We start from the raw sequence: 7,957 nt of genomic DNA, 5'->3' as shown, positions 1-7,957 counted from the left end.
CATGTCTGAGTATAGACAACTACAAAAGAAAAAGGCTAAGAAGCCTGACTATCTACAAGTCCCTCCCAAGGGTACAAGATCGTAGCTGAGGTAACAAGCTACTCGTCGAAGTCCAAGTGGTACTACTAGTGAGACAGATGTCTCACCTGCAAAACATAAATAAAGCAAACATGAGTACAAAGGTACTCAGCAAGACTTACATCAGATCCTATCATACATGCATTTGTATCAAGAAGGTAATGTGGGGTTTAGTTGCAGCAAGCCAGCTTTGACTCAGTGGCTATCCTGTTCTACGACTACGAGAAACTTCTTTGAGGTGAGGCAGCACACACGAGTCCACTAATCACCACATCAATACACTACTATGGATTCATCCCCGTCTCTCTACGAGAAGGCCATCCATAGCACTCACACTTGTCTTGAGAATTTTAGAGTATCCACTTTAACACTACACCACAACACTGATGTAAGGACAGAAAACTGCCAGGAGAAAGCTCTTTAAAGGGCTGATAAACTGCCGGCACAATGGTTCTCCCGGTAGATAGAACCGACACGAGAACGGCTGCTGGGGATTACTTGTCCCGGCAGATTTTCTGCCCTAGCCAGCACAAATAGGTTGGCACGGTAGATAATATGTCATCCTGTTTTGTTTCAAAAACAATCTGGCCGTTCTGGGCAACATATCCTCGATTTAGAATCCAATCACAATATGCCCATGCATCATACATCATTTCACTCAAGGTTCAATTGCATACCTCAAACACATTAAGACAAAAAATTCAAGATCTCAACATCCATAGATGTGTTCAGTAACAACCAGCCACATTGGTAAATATAATTTACATCAGATAATAAGATGTTATGTCTTCAAACTAAGCTACACTAACGGTATGAGCTTGACTTACGGCTACAGCTATGTCTAGGAAACAATGGCAGGTTCACACTTTTGTATATTTCTGCTCAGCCGTTCATTGAATGGCATTGCCATATTCATGAGATGTTCTGAATACCAGACTCGCCACCATCTTGTGAAGCTGCATTATTCAAACAGGGCCACGTGTCTCTAGCAGAAGAGTCATCAAACTTGTATTGCTTGAAAGACCACAGACAAGCCTCACCCCACTTGATCGTGTTGTCACTGAACAGAAGAATCACCATGTAGACATCCTAGTTGACTTGTACAACTACGTGTTGACCAGAAGATCTTCCAGTGTGATGCCAACCTGAACAGATAAGATGGTACAAATGAAGAAACAACTTAGCCTGTGTTTGACAGTAAAGTATTGCAAAAACCAAAGTATCAAAAAACTATAGTAATTTAGCTAGTAGGCATGAATACCGTGGTATTGACATATCAGAGTATTTTAAAGTATTAATACATAGAAGACGTTTGACACATCATTGTAAAATTAGTTGTACTAGCTGCGAAATGTCTGTTTTTCTAGCGGAGCTAGCCGTTGCATGTAGAGACCGGCCAAAGAATATCCATGCACACGTCTATAGAGCAGCACATTTTTCTAGCTAGCTAGCCAGCTGGCCAGTCCATACCATCCGCATGCATAACAACCGAAGCTTGCATAAACTCAACTCCACTGAACAGCCGTGCTCAAGGCTTGTGGTTATCAAAAAGGACACTCGATCAGGGAGGCAGGGTGTGGGAGCAAGGCGAGTTTTCTTGGAGAGCGAGGCGAGCTGCAGAGAATAGAGGGGGAGAGGATAATAGGGTGCCATGCCGGTTCTTTTCGGCTGCTCTGTTTTTTAAAAAGAGGTCCAGGGCTCTTTTTTTTAATATAGAGGTAAAACCATGATTTACCAAATACTATAGTATTAAAACCTCAATTTTAAGGGAAACCAAACACCTCCTTGTAAATAAAACTATGGTAATCTCAAAAACTATAGTATTTCTCAAAACAGAAGATGTTGGATCTCTAGGGAAAATAGTAAGGGGTGCAACGCTGAGTTGCACTATATCTGGCGTGGATGAAGAAGGGTTTACTCTTTGGATGGGTAGCAGAAGTGTTGCGTCACTACAGAGCTGCTAGTTGTGCTCTGCTCTATGGACGATGCAAAGGGGTTTGTAGCGAGCAGAGGAAGTCGCATTGTGCTCTGCCCTGTGGATTATAGAAGATTCCTCTCTATTACCCCCCCCTCTCTCTTCATGTGTTCAATTCCTCCTTCTAACTCCTTTATCTACGTGCATAGATCAAACAAGGAAAGCAACGGAAAGCTGGAATAAGTGTGAGCAGGATCAAACTCTGTTAGGTGAGTAACTGAGTATTACAACCACAATGTTTTTTCCATATCAATGGACTCTATGCAGGCTTGAGTATCTTTTTATTTGCATTATCTTCTTACTTAGAGTGAAACAGGTTAATGAATATCATCAATTGTTAGCTCATAAATATTTTTCCATGATCTACAATGGGATGGCCTCTTTCCAAAATCTCTGACTACAATCTAACTCATTTGTTTAGAGTTCATGAAGTTTCAGATACCAGAAAGAATGTTCAATTTCATATACAGCTGGTTGGAAATCTGTAATACCTGGTGATTGGTATGTGTACTTCAATAGTGTCTCTACTCCAAATTCATCAGTTTGAAAATCGCAGGCGAACATGTAATGGTAGAGGCTGCATTGCTCGTGGCCTCGTTCAACAATTAATAGTAAAGCTCCGTTTCCTGCACAATGTCAAACGAGGCCGCAAAGCTACACAGTTAGTTTCTATCTATCTATCTATCTATCTATCTATCTATCTATCTATCTATATATCTATCTATCTATCTATCTATCTATCTATCTATCTATCTATCTATCTATCTATCTATCTATCTATATATCTATCTATCTATCTATCTATCTATCTATCTATCTATCTATCTATCTATCTATCTGCATATTTCATTTTAGGATCTTTGCGACTGAAGGATCAAAATAAGACGAGGAACATGATTGGTAGATTAGATTGAAACAACAACAGAATCATTGCAGATTGAGAAAAAAATCCAAAACAATCCTAACAAGTTCATGCACAAGTCTGTCTAGAAGAAGGATGGGTGCAAAACATCAACACAGATGGTTTGCACTGGCTATCACAAGATCTAGTGTTAAAAAGCATCTCCCTTTTTTGAGATAAAAAACATCTTTTGTAATTTCCAAGTGTACAAGGTCCATCTCCCAATAGAAGAAAATAAAATAAAAAGGGAGCACCTATTTAACACGGGTCTGGAAAAAATTCTAGGACGTTCGGTCACCGTCCGACGGCTAACGTGCAAGCGGCACTATTCTTCTTCTTCCTTTATTACTTCTTCCTCCCGCGCACTCTCCCGGTCGGCAGGCACTGCCATGTGCCACCCAATCTCCCCTCAACCTCCACTCACTATTGTGCTTGCCACCACCGCAGAGTGGAGCGGATCATATAAGATGTGCTTATTACCAAACATAGGAGACACTAATGTGCAGAACAAAAAACAATTAACATCAACCATAACTTCTGATGAAACAAACAACTACAAAGCGTGTTGTAACCCATTTACATGTCAGACTGGAAATGCGATGAGCTTCTAGACGTTTTTTTCTCTCAAACATGAGCTCGTAGAAGATGTTAATCCAGTGAACCAAGCAATTCTGGTGGCAATCAATTCTACTTGATTTTTTCTTACAGAAATGTGGTATAAATCAACTTAATCTTGTGCTTACATCAACTTGAAGGTGTATCGTCCACTGAGAAATTAGTCGGTCTGTGCAGTCCATAAATTATACTACTAATGCAAGAGAACATTGTATATCTAAAACTGTATCTGTAAAGTCCAAATGCAAGGAAAGAACATAGGACCGAACACTAACCAGTGAAGGTTTTAGTGGCTAGAATACATCTTGAGGTCCACTTTCATGAGGTAAGGGGTGCATCCATACTCATCCACTTTCCTTGTGCTGCACCCTGTTCCATCTTTGTATCTCACCATTATATAATCAGATAAGGGCATAAATTCTTGGGAGGTCTAAAAAGGCCCAAAGCAGGCAACAATCAGTAGCAACAGTAGCATCTCAGATTGCTGCAAAAAAAGTTGCATCTCAGATTGAGCTCAATCAATGCCAGCTATAGATAGTGCATATGAAGAAGTCCACATCTCCAATGGGAATTGGCCATGGAGCTAAAGCAGCCAGAAGGGCTGATGAGGCAGGAGCATGCGGTGGAAGAAGGGGAAGGAAGGAACAAACCTGCGAGGTGGGATGCCAGAAAGAGTGGTGGCGACCGGCTCGCTGCTTGGGTGAAGCTTGCGGGGAGGACGCCTACTTGAGAGAGGAATCTCGCGATGTAGCGATGGAAGGCGTTCGGCGGAGGAGGGTGGTCGGCAGTGGAGTGGCTTAGCGACGGGGCCGGTCAGTGCTGGTGGTGCTCCATGTCCGTTGGGTGCTCGGCGGCGCTGCTGTGGGGTGATTGGGGCGACGTCGGCAGTGGACGGAGCGGAGGACGGTCTGCAGTGCTGGGGTAGTTGGGAGAGGCGGCAAGGGTGCGGTGGGTGAGAGGCGACGGCGGCAGTGGTCGGCGGCGATGGATGGTTGGGGGCAGCGGTGGTGGTGCGGTGCTTGTGGTGGCAGTAGGTGCGGTCTGGTGTAGGGAACGGCAAGATTTGGGGGTGAAATTGGATCGGGCCGATTTGGGGGATTGGGGCGCGTCTAGTGCCAAAATTTTAGTCTCTCGCGCCTTTTTTCCATCGCTGGTGCGGGCTTGGGCCTAGTACAATTTTGGACTTGCGCTAAAGACACTTCCCAACACAAAACAGGCCGTGGTTTACTTGTCCCAGCAGAAAACGGGCGCTAGAATTTTACTGGCAGTCTGTGTGCCCTTGTTCCACAAGTTCTACCGGCAGTTTCTGTGCCCCGAAGTATTTCTCCTGGCAGTAACAAATGTCCTGGCAGATATTTTGCGCTTGTTCACGTATTTCTCCCGACAGTTAATTGCCCCCAATCAAGGGTTGTGGTGTAGTGTAAGTTGTCTATGTACCACGTAAGCATCCAAGAAGTCCATAACCGAGGACACGACTATTCGAATAGATCTTGATAACCCTGTAGGGGTGTACTTCTTCACACATGCTCTCACCACTTATCACCATGTACACGTCATGTACCTCGGCAACCTTCAAGCGGAAGCCTGGCGAAGGTGTCGGCCATGACCTGACTAACCACACAAGACTCTAGTCCAGGTTTATCGCCTATTCGGGTTCCATCCGCAAGGAGATCCGGCCGGGGTTTCGCTCACGGCCCCAAACGATGTGTATAGTGTTCCCGAGCCCACCATCCAGGTGCCACTCGGTACACCGGGCCACGTGTGCCTAGTCTGCCCCAAGTCCACCCTGCCGGGTGCCACTCGGTAGAAAAATAGCACTACCTACAAACACCAGAAACTATTTGCAACTTCTGGACAGAGATCAAGGCGGTTAATAAGTCGAGAGAACTTGGAGCGCCCGGAGCCCAATGTGTGGTAGTAGATAGTCATTGGACAACTTACACAGAACTCAGTTCTTAAGGACAGTCCCAATGAGACAACCCACCATGTACTCCTACATGACCTCTCACCGCTACCTTTACCAAATCATGTTCATACACTTAACTCTCAGCACCAGAACATATCGTAACACTCCAATTCATTCCCGTTGAATCATACCTGACATAACTCTAAGCAATAGCAGGCATGGCATGGTAGGAACACAACATGGCTCAATCAACTCCTACACATGCTAGTGGGTTTTAACTATTTACTGTGGCAATGACAGGTCATGCAGAGGAATGGGTTCAACTAACGCAGCATAAAGTAGCAGTTGAATCGTTGTTGTCCTAATGCAATAAATGAGAGCAGGAGTGAGAGAGTAGGATTGTATAGGAATGAACAAGGGGGTTTGCTTGCCTGGTAGATCAATAGGGGGGCACTCCTCCTCTGACAGGTACTCTGGATCGGTCTCCGGAGCAGGACCTATCGAGAAGGAACGATGTCGACAATCAATACACAATCATATGCAAAAATATGATGCATGAACATGGCATGAGTATGTGATGTGTTTTGAGCTAATGCATTTAGCATTCAACTTGGAAGAGGTCCATTTGAACCAGGTTCAAATGCAACTCTAAATTAAGTCTCTTAAAATGCCATAAGTGTGTTTTCATACATACAGCATGTATAGGTTGGTTTGTCCTGCATGAAAATGGTACAGATGGATAGATTGAATTTTTCTGATAATTTTTCATATATAAATTATTTCAATCTGAGCTACGGTTGAATTTCTATGAATTTTTGAAGTTTAGCTAATTTTTTGGAATTTCCTGATTTAATTTAAAACCAAAAAATGATATATTACGTCAGCACATCATCATGCTTACGTTAGCAGGTCAATGGCACTGACCAAGTCAAACCTGACGTGTGGGGTCCACATGTCAGTGACTCAGTTAGTTAACATGGGGGGTTATTTAGTCTAATTAGGCTTAGTGGGTGCCGGGCCCACTGGTCAGCGACTAACTAGCTAACTAACCTAGGTTAATTAGTGCTAAACTAATACTAACTAAAATGTCAGGGGGCTGGCCCATGCGTCAGTGACACAAGGGGGAAGGTTAAACCCCGGTCAGCGGGGTCAAACCCGCCGGCGACTCGACGCCGGCGAGGCCAGACGCGGCGAAGGGCTTCGGATTTGGTCCTCCGGTGACCAAATGGGCCGCGGAGACCATCTCCGAGGAGCTGGTGCTCGGGCGCATCTAGTGGAGGCGACGGGAGGACACGGGGTGGCCGAAGCTTGCCGGAGCGGTGCTCGCAGCGGCGGCCGGAGCACGGGTTTGGGCGGAATCGAGCTACGGGGCACGACAGGGGCTGCGGAGTGCCTCGACGGCCTCCTGGCGTTGCACTGAGCACGGTGGTGTGCTCGGTCATGGCCCTAGGTGATAGTGGCCATGGCAGCGACATGAACGGCGGCGAAGAGCTACGGCCGTGGTGGTGGCCGGGGCTATGGCGCGCGAACGGCTAAACAGAGAGAGGAAGAAGGAGCAGGAGCTCACAGCGGTCCCGGTGGGCTTGACGGCGAGCTCGAGGACGCACTGGAGATGGCGGGGCGGCGAAGACGATCTCCGGTGGCCGGAGATGATGATGACGGTGATGGAGGCGCCTCAGGGCGCTCCGGCTTGCGTGGCTGAGGGAGACGTGCAGGGTAGCGGCGCGGAGCTCGTGGGCACGATGAGAGGGCGAGGGGGAGGCGGTGAGCGTGACAACGGCGAGCAGTGGCGACGGGCATGCTCGGCCGTGAGAGAAAGAGCGAGGGGGAAGAGGGAATGGCACGGGAGAGAGCGAGAGAGGCTTGGGAGGCGCGCGGCAACGTCTGGCGTGAGGAGAAGACCTTGAAAGGCCAGGCAGGCAGCTGCGTGCTGGCGCGCACGGCGTCGGGCACCGCTTCCCCTCTGCCTACTGGCAAGAGGAGGAAGACGACTATGCCCCTGGTGGGCTGGGCCAGAACAGAAATGGGCCGGCCAGAGGCGCCAGGTAAGTTTCTCCCCTTTTTTCTATTTTGTTTCTGTTTTCTATTTTTCTGACATTTGTTTGGTTTAATAAAAATACTAAACCATTTTATTTTCTTATGCCAATTTTTGTAGAGGCTAGTGGTATTATTCCAGAGCTCCTCACCTACTAGCATAATTTTTGGACAATATTATATATATATAACAATATATATCCAAAGCAAATAATTACTGCATTAATTCCAAATGCCGAAAATAAATACTTATGAGCTCTTAAAAATATTGGTTTGATTTTTATCTCTGTCCAATATTTTCAGAGAGCAACATGAGCATTTTCTTGGACCCTTTTGGAGCAATTTTTTTATTTGGATCATTCTAGAATGATTCTGATGGTTCCACAAATCCCCATTTCAAATTTCAATGAAATTTAAACATGATGCAAACATGAAAGCTAGCCTAGGT

At 45.8% G+C, this 7,957-nt stretch overlaps 1 long non-coding RNA gene across 1 annotated transcript; it reads right to left on the bottom strand.

Annotated features, from left to right (window-relative positions):
* Nucleotides 1-690: 690 nt before the first annotated feature.
* LOC123086495 (uncharacterized) lies at nucleotides 691-4,647 on the bottom strand. The gene is made up of 4 exons (XR_006440908.1): nucleotides 4,220-4,647; nucleotides 3,845-4,053; nucleotides 2,545-2,679; nucleotides 691-1,223 (listed from the first exon to the last, which is right to left on the bottom strand). It is a non-coding gene; the product is annotated as an uncharacterized lncRNA (long non-coding RNA).
* Nucleotides 4,648-7,957: the final 3,310 nt, after the last annotated feature.

Source organism: Triticum aestivum, chromosome 4A (genome assembly GCF_018294505.1).
Source record: "Triticum aestivum cultivar Chinese Spring chromosome 4A, IWGSC CS RefSeq v2.1, whole genome shotgun sequence".
In the NCBI taxonomy this organism is placed as follows: Eukaryota; Viridiplantae; Streptophyta; class Magnoliopsida; order Poales; family Poaceae; genus Triticum; species Triticum aestivum.
Note: the sequence above shows the minus strand (reverse complement) of the source record. Positions and strands in the feature narration are given on the sequence as shown.